General features: G+C 34.7%; 1 protein-coding gene and 2 pseudogenes across 2 annotated transcripts in view; all 3 read right to left on the reverse strand.

The window, feature by feature from the left end:
* The window catches only part of Elapor2 (endosome-lysosome associated apoptosis and autophagy regulator family member 2), a 163,815-nt gene that overhangs the window by 63,675 nt on the left and 77,350 nt on the right, over positions 1-22,790 (reverse strand). The window contains exon 2 of one of the 2 annotated variants that reach the window (XM_048799554.1): positions 19,283-19,403. The gene's annotated coding sequence lies outside the window, so the exon portion shown is untranslated. Of the gene's footprint in view, positions 1-19,282; positions 19,404-22,790 lie in introns of those variants that run through there. The other variant, XM_048799553.1, reaches the window with a different exon arrangement.
* On the reverse strand, positions 13,187-13,854 carry LOC107152636 (annotated as a pseudogene).
* Positions 13,622-20,944, reverse strand: LOC125610370 (annotated as a pseudogene).

Consider the following 22,790-nt stretch of genomic DNA (forward strand, 5'->3'; position numbering starts at 1 on the left):
TCTTTCTCTTCCTCCTCTTCCTTCTCCTCCTTTTTTTCCAGACAAGAGGACCTTGTCATGCAAATGCAGTCACAAACTTCTTGTCTTGAAGCAACTGAAAATAACCACAAAAAGATCATGGTGAACCTGTGCCACACACTGTTCTTTTCTTTTTTGAATGGTTTATGGGACTTCTAGCAAACTCAGAATCACATGCTATTTCCCTATTATGATAAATGATATCACAAAACAAGAGCCAATATAACAAAGTCAAAAATTTTTGAACTATAGCCCACAGCCAAATCTAGCCTGTTTTTATAGTCTTAATAAGACAGCTATATTATTCATTTTCATATTGTCTATGACTCCTTTTATAATATAATGGCAAAGTTGAATAGTTGCAAAAGAGACTGCATCGTCCACCACAAAGCTGAACATTTTACTTACTGATAAAGTTACCTTTGAAGACAATTTAGCCTGGGGTTCAAAACTGCCCTTTTAATTAATTAATAAGAATATTTTATAATATGTTGTTATAAGGGAGCATAAAAGCTAAAAAGAAGAAAAATTGTGTTTGAGGATCTTGTCTTTTAAACCAGTGATATTATTTCAGAGTGTTTATTGCCCTATTAAAAAGAACATCCTAAACTCTTTCAGAAGTACTGTTGAGTCAGAAGGAAAACTAAGAAAAAGTTGAAAGTGAATATACTGAGTCTTTATAATATACTAAAGTGTTGCACTTGGTACTTTACAAACAGTAAACTATTGTTATTCTTGCTAAATTTATACAGTCTCTGGGAACATGAAATTAGTAAATACTGAGCCACTTTTCCTAGTAAAAATTCAGGATTAGCCTCTGGTCACAAGAGCTCCATTTATTTCTGTTTAAAAATATTTTAGTAAGCTAGATGTGGTGGCACACTCCTGTAATCCCAACAACAAACTAGGGAGGCTGAGGCAGGAGGTTCACAAGTTTGAGGCCTCAGAAACTCAGGAAGACCCAGTCTAAAATTTAAAAAATGAAAACAGTTGGGACTATAGCTCAGTGGGAAAGCATCCCTGGATTCAATCCCCAGTAACAAGAATATCTTATTTAATATATATTGCTGATTTATTAACATTGAACAAACAGACAATAGCCCTACAACTCACACCTCAAAAGGCTTATAAAATATAAGCCTTATAAAATATTTTCTCCAAAAGGCATATATCAGCCTTCTTTGCTTAGGATAACTATTCAGCACTTTAGCACTATACTTAGAGGGCTATTATAAGTGGCAGAATCTCCTAAGTAAATACATAAAATGGTAAAATCATGGCAACTAAATGGACCACAAAGGGATATTTGTTTATCGTATGAGAGATCAAATAAGAAGTCATTCACCTTGTTCATGGGTAACTGAAATATCTTACAACTCTGTAAATGACTAAAAACTTTACATGTACTGACTTCAGGGTCATGAATAAATCACAGCAAATGGTCAAATTTGCAAATTCAGGATCCTTGAAAAATTAGGATCAACTGTATTTACAAGAGACCTGTGAAGAAGGTTTTATGCCCATATACCAGATGAGGAAAGTAAGCCACAGGATATTTAAATAACCTGATTATAAAGGTAGCCAGTTAATAATCAGTAAAGTTAATATTCAAATCCTGGTCTCTCTTATTCCAAAGGTGTTACCCCAAAGAAAATTTAATTCGAGCAACCAGCTAATAAAAAAAGGGTGAACAAGTCCAACTGAATTCATGATTGTACTTCACGTCATTTTTCATCTCCTGTCCTTAACTCTTAAGCAATGTTCAAATAAATTATAAAGCAATGAATAAATAAAATTTCCCAGTTTTATATTTATTATGGAATTTTTAATGCACTGTACCTAAAACATGCATTTGAGATATATTTTAGAAGTTCCTAACTTCCATAAATCTAATGACTTTGCCTATGAAAGGAAGACCATAATAATAACTATCTCAAAGAACTTTGAGAATAAAATACTTCATTTAAAGCATCTGGCAGTGTACCATTCATAGAGACACAATAAATATTAAATACAACTATTAGTAATATAATACTAATACCTACTAGATACACTTTGGACTTCAAGGGATTGAGTTCAGGGGCCTGGGAAATACATTTCAAAAAGATCTTGGCTACTGGATTGATGATATTGTATTTCTTCAGAACAATTATATGGTCAAAGTTAAGATTAGGCATAGGGCCTTTAATAACACAGGAGAACTAAAAAGTCTAAAGATTTTCACACTTTAATAATTTGCTTCTCCTCAATATTTTCTTTTTCATCCTCATAGCCAACTTCAGAACCACACCTTCTTGTTAAAATACAGTCGACTCCATGAGTTTATATCAACAGCACTGCAGACTCATTTGGTAGTCACCAGCTATAGTCAGATTTTCTTCTTCTGATATCTTCTATGTCAGCCTCAGTAATTTTGTTTCAACATTGCTACCTTGGCATTTGGTCTTTGATTGGATTAAAAGAATCCTTTATTATTATTTGTTATCTCAGGGACTACATTCTTCATTCAAATATTTTTAGAGTACCACTCAGGACATTTTCAATAGGCAGGATGATAGCTATTATATTATAGCTGTTAACTGTTGAGGGAACTGACCATGTCAATTTAATCAATTAGTCATATCTGAAATACTGTTTTTATTGTTCAAAAACCTTGGAATACTAGAGTAACTTAACTGAAATAAAGATAAGAAAACCCCAAAGTTTTGATACAATTAAAAAAAAGACCTTCTTGGTTTAAGATCACATACTACTTAGCAGTGGGCTCAGACTGGGATTTCACATTCTTTACTGAAGCATCTCATGGAAGAGAGATTTTTTAAACTCAGCCCCTTGAAGTCTAACTGCAATCAGGAGGCCCCGGGCTGCACTCACTGTTCTTTTGTTCTTGGTTTTATGCCTCTTCTCCCATTATCTATTTCTGCTACTATGAATCTGTAAAGGTTCAAATATGCAGGTGTGAGGAATCAGATATAGAAAAAAGCATTTGTCCATTACCAAGTGGCAATGTCTTGGGCAATTCACTTAATCCTCTGTGTCTCCATTCACATGCATTTTATTGAGAACATCCCTATTCCTTTCTCTCTGGTAGGATTGCTTATGGTGGTATAGTGAGAGACAATGGAGCCACTATCTCTGTGGAAAGTAAAGAGTGATATGAAAATCCAGAGCATTGCTATGATCATACATAGACCAGAAAAATGAGCCAAATAAGTTACTGAACTGAATCATAAGCTGATTTTCATCTATGATTTATGTCTAACAATAAAGAGCAACTATTTTTAATCTTTTTATCACAGGGCCTCTTAGATTTAGCTTTTCTTCCTCCAGAGACTTCATGCTTTGAAAGGTTATGGTTATCAATTACATTTTTTCATAATTCATTCATTTTTGCTATTTTTGTTCAATTTTTATTATTAAAATGTTTTCTAAACAGCAAATTGAAATAATATAAATAAAAGGACTTCTGACTTACTTGTTTAATGAGATGTTGATGATATAATGAACCTATGTAATTTTATACAAGAAAATATCTGGGAACCACACTATATTTAATTTATTCAGCAAAAATGTCCTGAGTACCTAATATTTGTTAGGCAAATACTAGGAACTAAGGATATTTTGGTAAATGAGATAGAAATTGCCCCAACTCTCACAGAGCTTCTATGTTAGTCTGGACTAGACTGGTCTCCCTCCAAAGAGACCAAATTTACATTTCTCTAAGCTTAAAGTCATTGTAAAACCCATTTTATTTATCAACCTAAGATAATAGCTAAGTACAAAATAATTACGTATATTTATGGGGAATGTTAAATCAATTCCAAAATCAGGAAGAGCCAGTGTGTCTATTTTTATTCAATTAATTAGACTCATTTAAAAAGATGAATAAGATTAAAGCCATAGACATTTTTTGTTTTGACTGTACGGAGAGGTACTCTTGCAACAATTATACTATTACTCTCTACCATTAAGGGCAATACAAAGAAGAAATATAATGTGTACTTTGTAGGCCTCAAAAATAAATCTTACTTCTAGCATTCACGTAGCCAATTAATTATGATTATCAGATAATTAATATTTTATGTAGTTGTTGGGTTTATTATCATGATTCTTCTCATAGAAAACAAAAAGAAAGAAGGAAATTGTATCTAAGAAAAGCTGAACAGCACACTGTGGCCAGCAAATCTCAGCTCTTCTTCCTTCCCCAGTGCCCATTATGAGGATGATACGTTACTGCTATATTTTTAAGTTTTTAGTTGTGAAATTCTTAATCAGAGAAAAAACATTTTTATCCCCTATTTTGCAAAATGAAACTGAGACAGGAGGAAGCCAAAATGCTACATTACAACAGGCCACTTCTTGCTGATGTTCTCTAATTCACTTCAAACCAGTTTTTCATGGCTTGTGGGAATATTTCTTCCTTTTCACTGAAAAGTTTTTTTTAATCTTTTTTTTAATATTTATTTTTTTAGTTTTAGGTGGATACAATATCTTTATTTTATATTTATCTGGTGCTGAGGATCGAACTCAGTGCCTCATGCATGCCAGGCGAGCACTCTACCACTGAGCCACACACAGCCCCCTTTTTTTTTATTAATCTTAAGAGGATATTTTCTTGTCAAAATATACAGGGTTGCAAGGAAGACTGGATCTACCATGCTCAATTTAAGGCTGGATAGAGATAATGGAAGGCAACACTGTTGAAATTCTAATAGTGGCAGACACTGCAATGTTCCCACAAGGGTAAATATTAATGAGCATGAAGAAGCTATGGTAGTACTTCCCTATAATTTACACATTATGGGGTTTGAGGCATGATTTTATTTAAGACAGATAAATCTGTGATACACAAATTCTATCAGAATGACCCAATAGGACTTCTGAGTTTATGTGATCCAAAGCATCCTGATTCAGATTTTTAGTTTTCTCATCTGTGTGACCTTGAGCAACTTTGTTTAACTTCTCTGAAATATTAGTAGCAGACTCTCCATGACTTCTCCTGGTACCATGCAACCCAAAGATTGTACTAAGCTGAGAAATCCAATGTGTTCATTTCAAGTGAAAAATAACAACACTAAAAAATCACTCTGCCCCAGAGGTCAAAAGACATCAGTTCTATTCCAACAGTACCACTGAGCCACATTAAGTGACATGCAGAAAGTACTGTGTAAATTCAGAATGACACAACTAAATTAAAAGAGCTGGATTGTTAGAGCTGAATCCTACCAATAACGTTCTGGGATTTTTCACTAAGAACTAGGGATAACGTTGTAAGCCACAAAAATGTCACTTCTAAGTTCTTAGTTGTACAGTTCTTAGAGAAGCAAAAAAAAAAATAATAATAATTTTCACCTCTCATTTTGCAAAACGAAAGTAAGACAGGAGGTACACAAAAGAGCACATTAATAAAAAACAAATTCTGGCTAACATTTTCTAATTTGCCATTCTCTGAAAAGAATATTTTAGCAAAAGTATTGCCTCTACCTCTCTGAAAACTGAGCCTCACATCTGACATCCTTTCCAGTGGGTCCTCAGAACCCTCTCAGGTAGAACTAAAAATTTACCACTGCACTTCATACAGAGGATGGATCAGTCACAAGCTTCAAAGAATTCAACCCCTGGCAGGGGGTTGAACATCACAGATAATCTACATTAAACTAGCAGAGCCTATACAAAAACTTTTCTCCTTTTAATAATCCATGCTAAAGTAGTTTTAAACTTGAAAAAAAAATTAAAAATACAAATGTATTTTATTGTGGCTTCTTCATATCAATGCTTGATACAAAAGGAGACAAACCCTAGTTCATTGTGCATAGGATAACACAAAGAATGTAGAAAAAAGAAAACAGTGAAGGTTAGGGGAAAAAAATATTCAGAATACTTGATGAGGTTACCAAGGAGAACAGATCCAAATACCTATGAAGTCAGTTCTCTCAACTTCAATTCTGTCCCAAAACTTTGGTTCTTATGTTGAATGTTTCCTCTTCCTCAGAAAGTGCCAGTCACCCTCAACTATCCTGATAGTCTCTCTGACCTCAATTGCAGTTTTAAGGACTCAGTTCTTTAATCTCCTTATAAAACACTTTTTTCAAAGAAGTTTCCTCAACTACAGCTCCTACAAAATACCACAATCAATATAAATCCTGCTTCTGAGCTGTTCCCAACAGTTTTTATCTCATGTCTTAAGGATTCCACTTGTGCCAGCTTTTTAACCACCACTGTGTTACTGAGAAGATTCAACTTCAACACTCTTCCCATCTGCTACTCAAACTCACCAACTAGGCCTATTGAGAATGCCTTGTTAAATAATGAAAGCATATTGTGTATCATTCACCAACAATATACTAGGCATAGACTTCCCAAACTAAGTAACTTCTTAAATGTTATTCTCTTTCTGAAAGTATATACAACTAAGAATAAAATCTATAGAAATAATTAATTTAAATGATCCTGTAAATATATCTGAGCCTTCAATGCCATATTTTAAAAAGCCCATTTACCTATCAGGATATCAGAGTATCATTTCCATCAAGAAGGTAAAGTTAAAAGAGCCTCCAGAAGGGTATGAAGCCTTGTTCAACATGCACATGTATTCCAAAGAGGCAGTGCCCTGGGATCAAGATGGATCCAAGATGCTCAACCTCCTGTTTTCAAATCTCACCTATCACCAAAATATATGGCTTTAGGCTTTATTTCAGTTCCTCAACTGTATTTTTTAAGTAAGTAGAGGAGGTAATAAAAATACTTACTTGCATCATCAAATTACAGAACTTTCTTCAGTGTTCACCACAAAGATACTCACAGAATTAACACAAATTGCCCAAAAAGTATGGCTGAATCCTAAATCAGGACCCAATTTTGCACATAAACCTTACAAGGGGTCAATTGTTTTCCAAGGTTATTCATCTGGTAACTGATGAATCTAAACTTCAAACTTATATCTGCATTACTATGAAGTTGTTTTGACTCTCTGAGCATCCCTTCCTCCTTGGTAAGATCAACCTTGATAACATAAATCCATCAGGGATTTTAACTCCTATGCTGCTACTAATTTATTGTAGTTCTATTGAAATGAAAGGTCCTGAAATTCAGGAATTTTTTTCATTTACTTTTGTATCCATCTTGTCAAGAACACAGGAAATATTCAACAAAGGTATATTCAATGAATGAAATAAGGCTCAATAAATAACTGGAATATTTTGCTCAGAAACAAACAAGTCAGCTACAGGAAGGGCTTTAAGCCCAGAGACATACCATAACTGACTACCAACTGTGGGTGGTTGTCAATTGAACAGTGCAAAAGTGCTGCAACTAGAACTCAAAGAAAATACATGAAATTAATTAAATCATAGCATAAGTAACTTAATACAAAAATTTACTAGATTAGCCAGGCATGTATGCTTATCTTTTAAATTTGTTATTGGATAATGACAAATTATAATTGCATATTAAGTGTGGTATACAAAGTGATGCTAAGATATATATGTACAATGTGGATGACTGAATCAAGTTAATCAACATACCACTCCAAATACTTATCATTTACTCATCCTGACTAACTGAAATATTGTATCCTTTGACCAACATCTCCCAGTCTCTGGTAACCACCGTTCTACTATCTGCTTTTCTACCACTTCAATTTTAGATTCCACAAATAAATGATAACATGCTGTATTTGTCTTTCTGTGCATGACTTGTTTCGCCTAACACAATGACTTTCAGGTTCATCCATGTGGTTGCAAATGATGTAATTCTCCTCTTTTTCATGGCTGAATATATTCAATTGTGTGTATACCCCACAGTTTCTTTATCTGTTCACTAGTTGATACTTAAATTACTTCCATAATTTTACTATGAATAATGATACAATAAATATGGTGGAGCAGTTATCTCTTCAATGTACTTATTTCAAATCCTTTGGGTAGATGCCCAGATATGGATTGCTGGATCATGTGGTAGTTCTATCTTCAGTTTACTGAGGAAACTCCATTTTATTTTCTATAATGGCTATATTAATTTACATTCCCACCAATAGTATACAAGAGTTTCCTTTTGTCCACATCTTCATTGATTCTTGTTATCATTCATCTTTCTGATCATAGTCTTTGGAACACATGTGAAATGATACCTCATTGTGCTTTTAAATTAAATTTCCCTAATGATTGCTGATATTTGACATTTTTTCACATACCTATTGATCTTCTTTTGAGAAATGTCCATTCAGGTCTTTTGTCAATATTTTTGTTTGTGGTATTTGTGTTTTTGCTATTGAGTTGTTTGGGTTCCTTATATATTTGAATATTAATCCATTATCAGTCTAAAACATTTTTTCTTCCATTCTATAAGCTGTCTCTTCATTCTGCTGTTTCCTGTACTGTGTGATTTTTCTCACTTGTTAGAATTCCAGATGTCTATTTTTTTGGCTTCGTTGACTGAGATTCTGGGGTCAAATGTGAAAAACCAGTGTCCAGACCAATGTTAAATGGTTTTCCCTATGGTCTTCTAGTAATTTCAGGTCTTATGTTTAATAAGTTTTTAGTCTATTTTGAGTTGATTTTTGTATATGGTGTGAGATAAGGGTCCAATTTCATCCTTCCGCATGTGCATATCTAGTCGTTCTAGTATCCTGTATTGAAGAGGCTGTTCTTTTTTCATTATGTATTTTTGGCACCTTTGTCAAAAATCATTTCACCACAAATGCATAGATCAATTTCTGCACTTTTTAATTCCCTTGGTCAATTTGTCTATTTTGAAAGCATATGTATTTAAATTGTGTTTTCTAAAAATAATATTCTTCAGAAATTAGCATAAGGGATCCTAATATACATTAGATAAAAGAGTCTATAATTGGGCTGGAGCTGTAACTCAGTGGCACGCTTGCTTGACATATACAAGGTCCTGAGTTCTATCCACAGAACCAAAAGAAAAGAGAAAAAAATCTTCTGTTCTCTGATCAAATACATTTGGGAAATGGATAAAATGGAATGCACTTAAAACATACAGGAATGTTCTATAAATGCTTAAGTTTCTTAGAAATTTCCTATAAAATTTAAATCTCTTTCTATTAGGGAAATGCAGTATGAACAATTTTCCATATGTTCCAGTACTTTACCAAAGAAAATCTTGACACACATTTCTGGTTTACATGAAACATTACTTGGGATTAGTATTCCAGGGAGCAGACTAGGAGAATGATATGCAATTGCCATTCAGTGTCAATGTGCCGATAAAACAAACAATGTATTGAATCCTGGGGGGAAAAAATCTGTGCTTGAAAGGTCTATCACTCTAAGTAGTGTATTTTTTTAAAATCTCACCCAGTAAAACAAAATCAATTCTCTTATCGTGGGAATATTTCTCTTCTTTCACTTCCAAACTGGAATAAAAAGCTATTGACTCAAACTGCCACCATTACTCTGCTCACTCCTTGAAAACAAAAACAAAACAACACAAAACCCACTTCATTGACATATAACTTGCTGTATATTGTCAACATACACAGTATGATGAGTAATACACCCATGGAGTCATCACCACAATCTATTCCATAAACCTATAAATCTCCTCCAAAGGCTTTCACTCACTCTTTGTATTTGTTCTTCTTTTTGTATGAAAGAACAGTTAAGTGTAAAATCTGCCTTAACAAGTTCTTAAGCATACAATACAGTATTGTTACCTAGGCATGATGCTGTACAGCAGATCTCTAGGACTTACTCATCTTGTGTAACTGAAACACTATAGCCTTTGACTGCCATCTACCTATATTCCCCTCTTCCCAGCCCCTGAAAACCATCATTTCACTCTACGCTTCTAGAAGTTAGACTATTTAGACTCATCATGTCATACAATATTTGTCTTTCTATGTCTGGCTTAATTATCATAATGCCCTTCATGTTCATCCATGTTGTCACAAATGGCAAGATTTCTTTATAAAAGTTAAATAGTATTCGATTGTATGTATATACCACATTTTCTTTATCCATTCACCTCTCAATGAACATTTAGGTTACTTCTATATCTTGGCTATTGTGAGTAATATTGCAATGAATATGGGAATGCAGATATCCCTTCTATATCCTGATTTTAATACCATTGAATATACCCAGTAGTGAAACTTCTATATCCTTTGGTAGTTTTAATTTTTTGAGGAATCTACATTTGGTTTTCCACAATAGCTGCACCAATTTACATTCCCTCATTTGCATATAAAGGTTCTTTTTCTCCATATCCTTGTGAACATTTGTTACTTTTTAAATTTTTTTGGTCATATCCATTCTAATAAGTGTGAAATGATATTTCATTATGGTCTTGATTTGAATTTCCCTGATGACTAATGGTGTTAAGTTCCTTTTCACATATCTAATAGCCATTTGTATGTCTTTTTTTTTTTTTTTAAACCAGGGGCACTTCACCACTGAGGTGCATCCCCAACCTTGTTTTTGTTTGTTAGTTTGTTTACTTTGAGACATGGTCTCCCTAAGTTGCTAAGGGCCTCATTAGGTTGCCAAAACTGGCCTCAAACTTGTGATCCTCTTGCCTCAGTCTCCCAAATCACAGGGATTACAGGCATGTGTCATAACACCTAGAGTATGTCTTCTTTGAAAAATATGTTTACTTAGTTCCTTTGCCCATTTCTATATTGGGCTATTTGTATTTTTGCTATTAACTTACAGAGTTCCATATATTTTAGAAATTAAGGCTTTTTCAGATATCTGGTTTACAAATATTTTCTCATATTCCATAGGTTGCCATTTAATTTCATTAATTATTTCTTTTGCTGTGTAGAAACATCTTAGTTTGATGTAATTCCAGGGGTTGATTTTTGGTTTTCTTGCCTGAGCTTTTGGGTCAAATCCAAAAAAAATCATTGCCCAGACTAATATTGTATATTTTTCTCTATGTTCTAGTTTTATAGTGTCAGATCTTACATTTAAGACTGTAATACATCTTGAGTTGATTCTGCTTATGGTATAGGATAAGGGTCTAATTTCTTTTGCATGTGGATACATGATTTTCTTGGAATCATTCTTGGAAGACACTATTCTCTCTTGTACTCTGGAAAATTAGCTGACTATATATGCATGGGTTTATGTATGGGCTCTGTATTCTGTTTCATCAGTCTATTACCTATTTATATGCAAATAATGCTGTTTTTATTAGGGAAGCTACATAATATATTTTGATATTAGAAAGTGTAGTACCTCCAGTTTTGTTTTGTTTTTTTCTTTTTGCTCAAAATTGTTTTGGCTACTCAGGATGTCCTGTTTTTTTTCTGAATCTATTGTGATAATTGTGAATCTTAAGATGTTTTTCTATTTCTTCTTTAAAAAAAAATGACACTGGGATTTTGACAGGGATTCCATGGAATAAATCTGCTGGGTAATATGGACATTTTAACAATAATAATTCTTCCAGTCCATGAGCATGGAATATCTTTCCATTTTCTTGTGTCTGCCTTAATTTCTTTCATTGGTATTTTTAGTTTTTCAGTGTACAGATCTTTTATTTCCTTCATAAGGTTTATTCCTACCTTATTACTTTTGGCATTTTTGCAAATGGGATTGTTTTCTTGTTTTCCTCTTTGGATAGTTCATTGTTAGTGTATAGAAATATAACTAATTTTTATATGTTTATTTTGTATCCTATAAGATTGCTCAGTTCATTTACTAGCTCTATAAATTTTTTGTGTATGGAGTCTTTAAAGTTTTCTACATACAAGATCACATCATTGTCAAAAAGAGATATCTTTACTTCTTCCTTTCCAATTTAGATGTCTTATATTTCTTCTTCTTGCCCAACTGCTCTAGGGAGGACTTCCATTATGATGTTGAATAAATGTGACAAGACTGAGCATTCTTGCCTTATTCCGATCTTTAAAAAAAGTTTGTTTTTTTTTTTACAATTGTGTATAATGTTAGCTGTGGGCCTATCATATATGGCCTTCATTGTGTTGAGGTAAATTCCTTCTATATCTAATTATTTAAAGTTTATATCATAATGAGTGTTTATTTTTTCAAAATGCTTTTTCTGAATCTATTGTGATAACTGTGATTTTTTATTCTTTGTTCAGTTAATGTCATAATTGAGTTGCATGTGTTACCATCCTTGGATCCTAGGGATAAATCCTACTTAGTCATTGTGTATTCTTCTTTTAATGTGCTAAATAAATAATTCAGTTTTCTATTATTTCCTTCCTTCTGCCAGCTTTGGGCTTAGTAGTTTGGTTTCCTTTTTCTAGTTCCTTGATATGTAATATTAGGCTGTTTGAGATCTTTCTTCTTTTTTAATGTAGGCATTAATCACCATAAAATTCCCTAAAACTGCTTTTGCTGCATCACATAACTTTTAAAATATTGTGTTTCTGTTTTGTCTGTCTTGAGACATTCTCTGATTTCCATTTGATTTCTTCTTTGACCCAATGGTTGTTTAGGAGTATGTAGTTTAATTTCCATGTATTCATGAATTTTTCAATTTTCCATTTTTCTTCTACGTACAGACTTATTGTAAAAATGCAAGCAATTACAAATCAGTCTGTTGCAAAATCAATATTGTATTAGAATAAATGTAATTCCAGGTTTTAAAAAAATGAACCTGATCAATTACAGACAGCAATAAACACTAAGCCACAATGGTGCTAAAGTTATCTTCTACAGACACTGGTATATTAAACGTATTTTCCCTACAAGAACCTTAGAAAAATAAAAATTTCTGAGTGGATTATTTTTGCCTTTTCTTATTTTACAATGACAGCCATATTTTTATATAATAATCTATGTTAACATGCTAATTTCACCAAGATAATTTTCTTATCAAATAAAATCATATTTCTGGCTAGAAACTTTCCTTGTACCTATTTTAATGAATAATTCAACCATCAAAAGCAAATATATATTTCTTTGAAATGACTGTTAAGCCCTGACCTTCATTTTCTCCTAGAGAAATAACAATAAAAATCAGTGTTACATTATTTGCTATAGAAACCTGGATTACCATTTGAAGATATTAACTTGCATTTGTGCATTTGGATAGGAATCTCCCATTCAGCCATGAGTGGGTCACATCCATCAACATTATGCTTTGTTTCAAAGGCAGACATCTCCTTGGCAAAGCACTTGGCTCTCTGGCCTCACAGATTAGCTTCCTCTCTTACATCCAAGTAAGACTCAAACTACATAAAAGTCTGAATCATGTTCTCACACTTCTCAGTGCTATATTTGTCCAAAACAGCCTGGACATAGCTCCATAGGCATCATGGACATCAGTGAAGTCCTTGACTACTTTCTTCTAGATGAAAAGTTATGTGTCTTCTGATGGCCAGCAGTGTTCTCACTCAGGAATTTCCTCTACTCTTCACTCAACATGTCCACATAGAATGTTCATACCTGAGTGGCGCTGTCATCATTGGCACTGTCAAAGCACAGAACATCTGCGGAACATTCAGAAGAGTTGTTCTGGAGCACTAAAGCTATTGAGAGAGTAATCTGGAGAAGCACCCTGACTGTTGTGCATGCACATGGGCACAGGCATATCATAATCATAGATGGCTACTCCAGCACAAAAGGGACAGTTCATGGGTATCCAAAGACATCTGGATTGCAGGTGGTAGAAGTGAATGTCAGGATAGGAAAAGGTGTCCCTGCAGCATTTTGTAAGGACTGGGAAGCATGTTGCTTACACAAAGTCCATCTGTTCAACCTCAGCAAAGTAATTAATTGGATTCCAGTATAAGACCAATTTACCAACTGGGATAAAAGGATTATGAGGTCAAACCTTAGTGACATCAAATGGATTAAATGGAAAAGTTTCTGCCTGATTAAACAACATGACCAAGATGTAAAATTTCAAGAGGAGGAACTGTGGGTGGTAGTGGTGTTAAAAAAAGATTCTGGAAGGGCTGGGGTTGTAGCTTAGCGGTAGAGTGCTAGCCTAGCGTGTGCAAGGCCCTGGGTTTGATCCTCAGCACCACATAAAAATAAATAAATAAAAAATAAAGATATTGACAACTACAACTAAAAAAATAAGTATATTTAAAAAAAAAATATCCTGGAGGCCAGAGTCAGCATTTTCCTGGGAAATTCTTGCTGCATTTTTAACAGAAAGGTTTTTTAATGCCCTCATCAGTCTTATATTAGAATTTACAATAAAGCGCCTCTTCATTTGCATTAACCAGCTTGAAAGTGTGTGATCCATATCCACTCATGTACTGATGTCCATTAATCCCTTGATCACTGGATAAGAAAGAAACCTGATCAGAGACTCAGGAAGTAGGTTCCAGAAGTCTCAGACCATGTCCAGATCTTCAGGTATATTTGGGGATTTCTGTTTCAGCTATGGTTCATTGATGGAAACAATATGGCATCCCTGATGAAGAAAATGAGAGCATTATTTCCAACAAGATTCAAGTTATCATCTTCTGTGTAAAATTTCACTACAAACCCACAAGGATCATGAACTCTGTCAGTTGAGCCCAATTCTCCAGGAACATTAGAGAATCAAACTGCACTGAGAGTCCCCTTTCTAATATGCACAAATATCCTTGCCCCAAAGTATCTGGTGATGTCATGCATGAGCTCAAAGTAGCCAAAGGCCCCTGCTCCTTTAGTATCCATGACTTTCTAAGGAATTCTCTCTTTGTCAAAGTGAAAGTCTCTCTCTTTTTTTTTTCATCAGTGAAAACCACAATACACATGTAATCGTACTTATGTAAAAGTAATGTCTCATTGAAACCACATTAATTCACTAAATCCTATATGAGAAATACAATACAAAAGTAACTCAAACACATGTACTACACATTATATACATATACATGCACAAATATATCCATATAGACAACCATTTCATGTCATACATTTAATAATAATGATTATTTCATATGTATTATTGATTTGCATATTATGAATTCTGAAGTACAAGATTAAACAATATCCGCAAGACAATGATCCATTTAATGCTTACACACCAAGTGAATTATATTTAAATTGTCATCCTTAATTAGACTATGATGTTAGGGTTGTAACTGAAGTCTAAGACTCAGAAATATTTGAAAGGGTAAGCAATACATGGCACATATCCCCCTTAAAATGTGAGAATATAAAAGAGATATATTATGTTTATTTCTCTCTCACTGTTTTAGACTTGTCTGAAAACACATAAAAGAGTTCTCTTCACATGTCATCTCCAAGGATATCCAGGTCTTCACTTCTAAGCTTTAGTTTGAGGCCAAAGGGCCCTGTTTCCAAAGAAAGATTAAAAGAGACTATCACCCAGGAAATCACTCCAGGAGGACCATTGTTTTTGATGATCTAAGAACATCAAAGGATGCTTAGAAGGTCAAGAAGAGATTGTTAGAAATGCTTGTGTTTCCAGGATAAAAGAGGAGATTGACCCAATGGTGGAGAAGCCACAGGGTTAAAACTGGGGCTGTATTCTCTTGGTTATTATTACAAAGTGTTGTGATGCAGAAATGAGATTCTAATCACAAGACCCTGAAAGGTGAGTGATACCCACAGACTTGGGAGAAGCAGTAAAGTTACCAGGGCTGATCCTGGAACTAGCAGAGAGGAGGAGAGACAGGAGGTCATCTAAGGGGCCTACACAGAGCAGCAATATGAGACTGGTAAGTTTTCCACAGAGGAAGGGACAAGAGGGTAACAGGGACCAGTACCCATAAATAACTGAGTCCGTGACTCTGAGTTCTGTAAGCTTGGATGCACATATACCCCAGGGTTCAAGCACAACAAAAACTGACATTTGACTTCTCATTAACTTCACTCAGAGGAGCCCTATGGCCAGATTTTTATGTGTCTTTAAAAAAAAAAAACCAAATATGTAATACATCTTGCCCATCAATTTTCTGAAAAAAAGTTACAACTGCTAAATAAATACTCCTAGAATCCCCTTCCTCAGGAAAGCCCTCCAATATTGTCTCTTTTTGCAAAAGAAGAAGATCTACACAACTACATTTTCAAACTATGGGTTTGAGTCTATTTAGAGACATTGGGATCTAGGGAAATCATGTCCTACACAACCATTGCCTAAATATTCTTCATTTACTTGAAGTTGCCCTGTTCTGCTTTTTAATTTCCTTTTTCAGTACAAGCCAAATGCTGGGCACACCAAGAGAGCTTTATGTCCCCATATGAAGACCTGGAAGCACCTCAAGGCTGCCATCTTCATGTGGCAAGTTAGCTCAGTGGATATGAGACAGGCCCTGGAATCAGACATGTCTGTACTTGAATCGGAGATCTGACTCAGCCAGGCCATATGAACCAAGGAAAGTTGTGTCACTACCTAGAGACTGGATTTTCTCATCATAAAAAATGGAAACACTGTCCCTAATCTGAAAATCCAAACTGCTCCAAGATCTGAAATTCTTGGGATCAACGTATCACCACAAACAGAATGTTTTGTACCATGAAATTGTTTTGTGCACCAAATTCTTTAAAATTCTTTGTATAAAACTGCATTCAGGCTATGCATATAAGGTTTATATAGGACATAAATGAATTTTGTATTTAGACTTGGGTCCCATCCCCAAGGTATCTTATTATGCATATACAAGTATTCCAAAAGTCAGAAAAAATCTTAAATCCAAAACACTTTTGATCCAAAGTATTTCACATAAAGGACAGTCAACCTGTAGTAGCTACCTCAGAGGGCTGTTTTAAGATTACAATGGAATAATGACATATAGCACCAAGTACAATGTTTGGCACATAATCACAATTTGAGAAATGGTAGTTATTATTAGCAACAGAAAATCTAAGCCATTGAAATAATCAGTTATTATTACCCTAACCATCCACAACAAAACACTAATGACTGGTAATGTGGTAAACAACATGTTTAACATTACAAATTAACTGTGCTTCTAAGTTAGTTAGATCAACTAATTTACTTGTAAAGTTTAAAATAATTTTTCTTTACCATAAAATGAAAAAGTCATAGACTTAAGGTCATATTACAAACTACCAGAGCAAATATATTATACAGGAATATTTGAAAATTCTGATTTTAGACAAAAAACAAAGATTAAAAAATGTCCCAGCCATCACATAAGTATTATTGTTTTTAAAATAACTATCATTTTTAATGTAAGTAATAATTAAAAGTAACTTGATTACTAGTCAGAGGTTTTAGAAAAGTTCTTGCTGGAGGGTCAAATTCAAATAATCTATGGACTATTACAATAAATAATGAACAAGGGTCTCAAGCATCATTCAGTTGGTAATGATTACTATTCAGGCATTAATTCTGTAACAGAATTTTGAAACTTTGCAAATACACTTAATCAATAGTGTACTGCTAAATATTTAAAATCTGGCTGCCAGGGAAGAAGCCCTTAATTTGGAGCAAATCTTCCACCATGGCAGATTTCAAACTGACAAATGGATCTCCACATCCAGTGGTAGCCAGAACCACCAGATCATGCAAATATGGAGTTACTACTCATAATGGTTAGATAGTCTGACAGAATTGAGTTGTTTACAATGAAACCAAGACATCTGCCAAGTAAAAAGTATAGATAAATACCATACAGATGTTCTAGGAAGGTAGCCAAAGCCAATTACAATAAACTGACTACATTGGTATTACTCAGGCTCTGTTTCCCTTCCCCCCCCCCAATCCTCCTTACTGAGAATTGATCTCTCCTCTGCACAGGAGGCTGCCTAGACCCTAGGCTCGCATCACCTTCTTCTCTACTGAGCCTCCTGTCTCTTCAGACTCTTGTTAATGTCTTGAGGGGAGAGGTACTCAGGTTCTCTCTGTATTCATTTAATATCATTCACCAAGAAATAATGGTGTTTTTCTCATAGAATTACTGCAGTCTCCCTGAGTGCAGTGAACTCACCACTTAAGCTTAAGCTCTCCCAGCTAATAAGAGAGAGGTGCTCTGTGAACAAGAAAGAATTAGTTTTCCATTTAACAAATTTGCTTACCTGTATGTTCATTTAGAAACAGACTGTCTAAACTTTTAGGAATACCATTTGGAACACTGCTGGAAAAAAGGTAAATCCATCTGACTTTGAACCTTAGGCTAACCCTAGACTACTTTACTGTAGAAACTCCCCACACCCCTAACTTACCAAATTAGTTTTTTTAAAAAAAGAGTTTATGCATGAAAATAAATTCCACAATGTATTTCTCTGTTAACTCATAATGTTACACTTCAAATCTTCTTAATTTTCAAAAGGAAAGTTATTAAATATGACCTTCAGTAATTCTATAATCTCTTTATAGGTTATACTTACAAAAAAATTACCTCAAGGTATTTTTGTGGCTTTAAAAAAGAAAGGAATCCATTACAAGATGAGTTTTGTGGATAGATGGTAGTAATAGTAGGAAAACAATATGACTATACTTAGTGCTACTATAGTTCTATATACTTATAATAGTTCTATACACTTAAAAATGTTTAAATGACAAACTTTCAGTGATATGTTACCCAATTAATAATTCCACAGCCACATCAATGTTTATAACAACTCAAACTCACAATAGCTAAACTGTGGAACCAATCTAGGTGCCCTTAAACAGATGAATGAATAAAGAAAATGTGGTGTGTATATATACACAATGGAAAATTACTCATCCTTAAAGAATAAAATTATAGCATTTGCAGGTAAATGGATGTAACTGGAAAATATTATGCTAAGCAAAATAAGTCAATCCCAAAAATACAAAGGCTGAATGATCTCTCTGCTATGTGGATGCTAACTCACAATAAGGCAGGGGGCGAGGAAAGAATACAGTTACTTTGGATTAGGTAGAGGATAGTGAAGGAAGAGGAGGGGGTGTTGGGTAGGAAGGACAGTATAATGAATCAGACATTATTACCCTATGTACATATATGACTACACAACCGGTGGAATTCTACAACATGTACAACCAAAAGAATGGGAAACTATACTCCATTTATGTAAGATGTATCATAGTGTATTCTACTGTCGTGTATAACTAATTAGAACAAATAATTTTTAATGTAATTTTTTTAAAAATCCACTAAAGATAAATTCTGCCACTCTGCCCTCCAAAATTTTAAATAAAAAATTTACAAATAACAATAATACGGATACTTTAATACATCCATGTGTTATCACGGACTTTGCACACAAGGACCCCATGTATTCTGCTAGACAGCAACAAGATACATTCATTTCTCCAAGGTCTCATTATAATTCATTATAATTGATACCCAGGGCTAATATTAAGATGTTATGGTTTAATGAGAAGAATAAATGATCAAAAAGTCAGCACATACTGCATTCTTTGCCCCTCACTGGGTCAGGCAGGCCGGAACAGTCCACTGCAGAATTGGGAATGGCAACTCTCCACCTGGAGCCACTGCTATCACATTCCGTATATTCAAAGTGGTAATCTTTCTGCAAACAGGCACAAAACAAGCCTTTGTTAGAGCTGATTCTAATGAGACAACTGTGCTTTATCAATCATCCTAACACAATTAGCTTGCAAGCCTCTATCCAAACAGCACCCCTTGTTTGACTTGAATTCCTTTCCCACTCCACCCACTAAGCAGTTTATTGATCAAAAATGTATTAGATAGCCTGGCACAGTGGCACACTCCTGCAATCCCAGCAGCTAGGGAGGCTGGTGCAGGAGGATCACAAGCTCAAGGCCAGCCTCGGCAATTAAGTAAGGCTTTAAGCAACTTAGGCCCTGTATCTAAATAACAAATAAAAAGGGAGGTTAATTTTTTGAGTTCTTTGTATACTCTGGATATTAGGGCTCTATCTGAAGTGTGAGGAGTAAAGATTTGTTCCCAGGGTGTAGGCTCCCTATTTACCTCTCTTATTGTTTCTTTTGCTGAGAAAAAACTTTTTAGTTTGAGTAAGTCCCATTTGTTGATTCTAGTTATTAACTTTTGTGCTATGGGTGTCCTATTGAGGAATTTGGAGCCCGACCCCACCGAGTGTAGATCGTAGCCAACTTTTTCTTCTATCAGACGGCGTGTCTCTGATTTGATATCAAGCTCCTTGATCCATTTTGAATTCACTTTTGTGCATGGCGAACAAATGGGCCAAGGACCTGAACAGACACTTCTCAATCAACAAGTACATGAAAAAATGCTCAACATCTCTAGCAGTCAGAGAAATGCAAATCAAAACCACCCTAAGATACCATCTCACTCCAGTAAGATTGGCAGCCATTATGAAGTCAGACAACAACAAGTGCTGGCGAGGATGTGGGGAAAAGGGTACACTTGTACATTGCTGGTGGGACTGCAGATTGGTGCAGCCAATTTGGAAAGCAGTATGGAGATTTCTTGGAAAGCTGGGAATGGAGCCACCATTTGACCCAGCNTGGGTCAGAAGTCGAAAAATAGTTCCACTCCTCAAGGCATTGGCAGGCCATACTTCCTCAGAAAGCTTTAGGGAAAATCCATCTCTTTCCTTAGGCTTCTGGGGGCTGCTGGCATTCACTGTCCATGGCTGTGCGACTCCAGCCTCTGCCTCGGCCTTTTCTCCTCTTGTGATTGCACTCAAAGCCCATCTGGGTATCTTCCCTTAAGGTTCTCAATTTACATCTTCCTTTTTTTTTTTTTTTGTCATATATGGCAATACCTCCGTGTTCTAGGGATAAGAATTTGGATATCTTTTGTTTTTGTGTTTCTTTTTCTTTTTGGGTGGAAGCATTATTCAGCTTATCCTCTGATAGAGTAGCTTGACTGGTCATTCATTTGCATAATGGCTTTCAGGTTTTTCTGTTCCCAGTTATTTGTATTAGGACGTCTCTCTTATTTCCATCCAGGCTGCCACATCCAAGATGAGAACAGTAATAAGTAGATGAAAAAGGCATTATGTTTTCTGGCTGTAATGTTGTGTGTCATACACCACTTAATTTCCCTAAGATTCTTTTATCCTATTTACCCTTTCCAAATTACCCAATGACTCCAAAGGGCCATAGCTACTGTTGTTACCAAACTCTTAGGATGTAAGCAAGAAGCATTGACATGTTTATTTAGAAATTTAAAATACCAAAATGAAAACAAACCTATTTCATGCAGAGGATAGCACAGGGGGTCAGGGATTTGGACTGCAGTCCAAGCCAGATGGAGTTTATTTAAATTATTTAATAGGCTATTTCATATGGCTTGGTAACAAATAACAATTTAAAAAATCTCTTCTGAAGGAAACCCTTCAATTCATAGAAAGATCTAAGAAGTGGGGTTACATAGTAAAATTACTAAAAAGACATTATATGACAGCCTCTCCCAAGTATTCTGAATGATACTCTGGGAAAGAGAATTACACCACATAAATTTTCAGATTTATACTTAGCACTCAAGACCCTAACTAAACACAACTCAAATAAACATTGAATGCTTAAATCAATCCTTCAGAAATGGGAATTTTCTGATGTTAAGGGACAAGTTTAAAAGAAAAGGTAAAGTCATTTCAAGGACTTTGTTTGTAATTTTTATTAGCATGTCAAATCAATAGGATGCTACCACCAGTTCAAAGAAGAACTCAAGGGACAATAGACAATCAGGAAAGTATGAATTTAATTAACATAAAATGGTAAATATATAGAGGATAATGATCAATTGTGTTCCAAAGGCTAAAATGCATTCTTATGTCTTCATGATTCAAAGACAAAGAAAGACCTTTACAGAAACTGATAATTCAGGAACTTGCACTACACAGGTTTTGCTTGACAAGGGGAAAATTCTTGGCAATTTTTCATATACTCAGGGCACCTGGCATTTTATTTCCAAACACACTTAAGTGAGTCATTGCACACTCTAGTGCCTTGTGCACTTCAGTGAGAAGGATGAATGTTATTTAAACATGTCTGCAAATCACTGAATATTGGGGCATGAAGACACTGCTCCAGCAACAAAGTTCCCTGTAAGCCTAACATTATAAATATGTGGGAGCCAGGAAACAACCCAAAAAGAAATAGAGCATGGAATTATGCCTGACCACAAAACACTTAAAGGAAAATTATCCTTCTATAGATATCAAGGTACCCCACATACACAAAACTACCCAACTACTCACATGCACTCACAAATCAAAATACAGGCACAGATTCTTAAATAACAACAACAAAAACATCAAATTGTATTGTCTTATTTCTAAAACAAAGAATGTCAGAATATACCCAAGTAAACGTTGAATGCTAACAGCACTCCCAAACACCAATGTCATCGACCCTAAAAAAGGCTCATGGTATTCACTATAAACCTTGGGACTCATTTCTCAATTCTGATAACAATATTTACTATTTAACACATAGGCTAGACAGTGTTTTGAAAAGATCTCATGTATAAAATATATATGTTTACATATTGACAAAATACATATGTATTACTGTTATAGAGACATTGTATTAGTCAGTGTTCCATCATTATCCTGAAATACCTGAGATAATGAACTTATAAAAAGTGCATTGTGGCTCAGTTTTAGAGGTTCCACTCCATTATCGAATGTCCCCCTTGTTTTGGGCCTGTAGAAAAGCAGCAAAAATACTCACCTCATCAGTCAGGAAGCAAACAAAGGAGAGGAAGGGGTCAGGATCCCATTATCCCCTTTAAGGGCATAGCCCCAGTGACCCCACTTCCTACAGTTCCACCAACTCCAAAAATCACTACCCCAGGGGCCAAGCCTTTAACACATGGGCCTTTCAAAGGTATTCAAGACCAAAACTCTAGCAGACATTAACATATATTGTATTAAGTGACTTATGTATATACCAATGTCATTTTTATATAAAAATATGTATTGTTCTTTATTCCCAGGCACTTA

The sequence above is a fragment of the Marmota marmota genome, unplaced genomic scaffold, assembly GCF_001458135.2.
Source record: "Marmota marmota marmota unplaced genomic scaffold, marMar, whole genome shotgun sequence".
In the NCBI taxonomy this organism is placed as follows: Eukaryota; Metazoa; Chordata; class Mammalia; order Rodentia; family Sciuridae; genus Marmota; species Marmota marmota.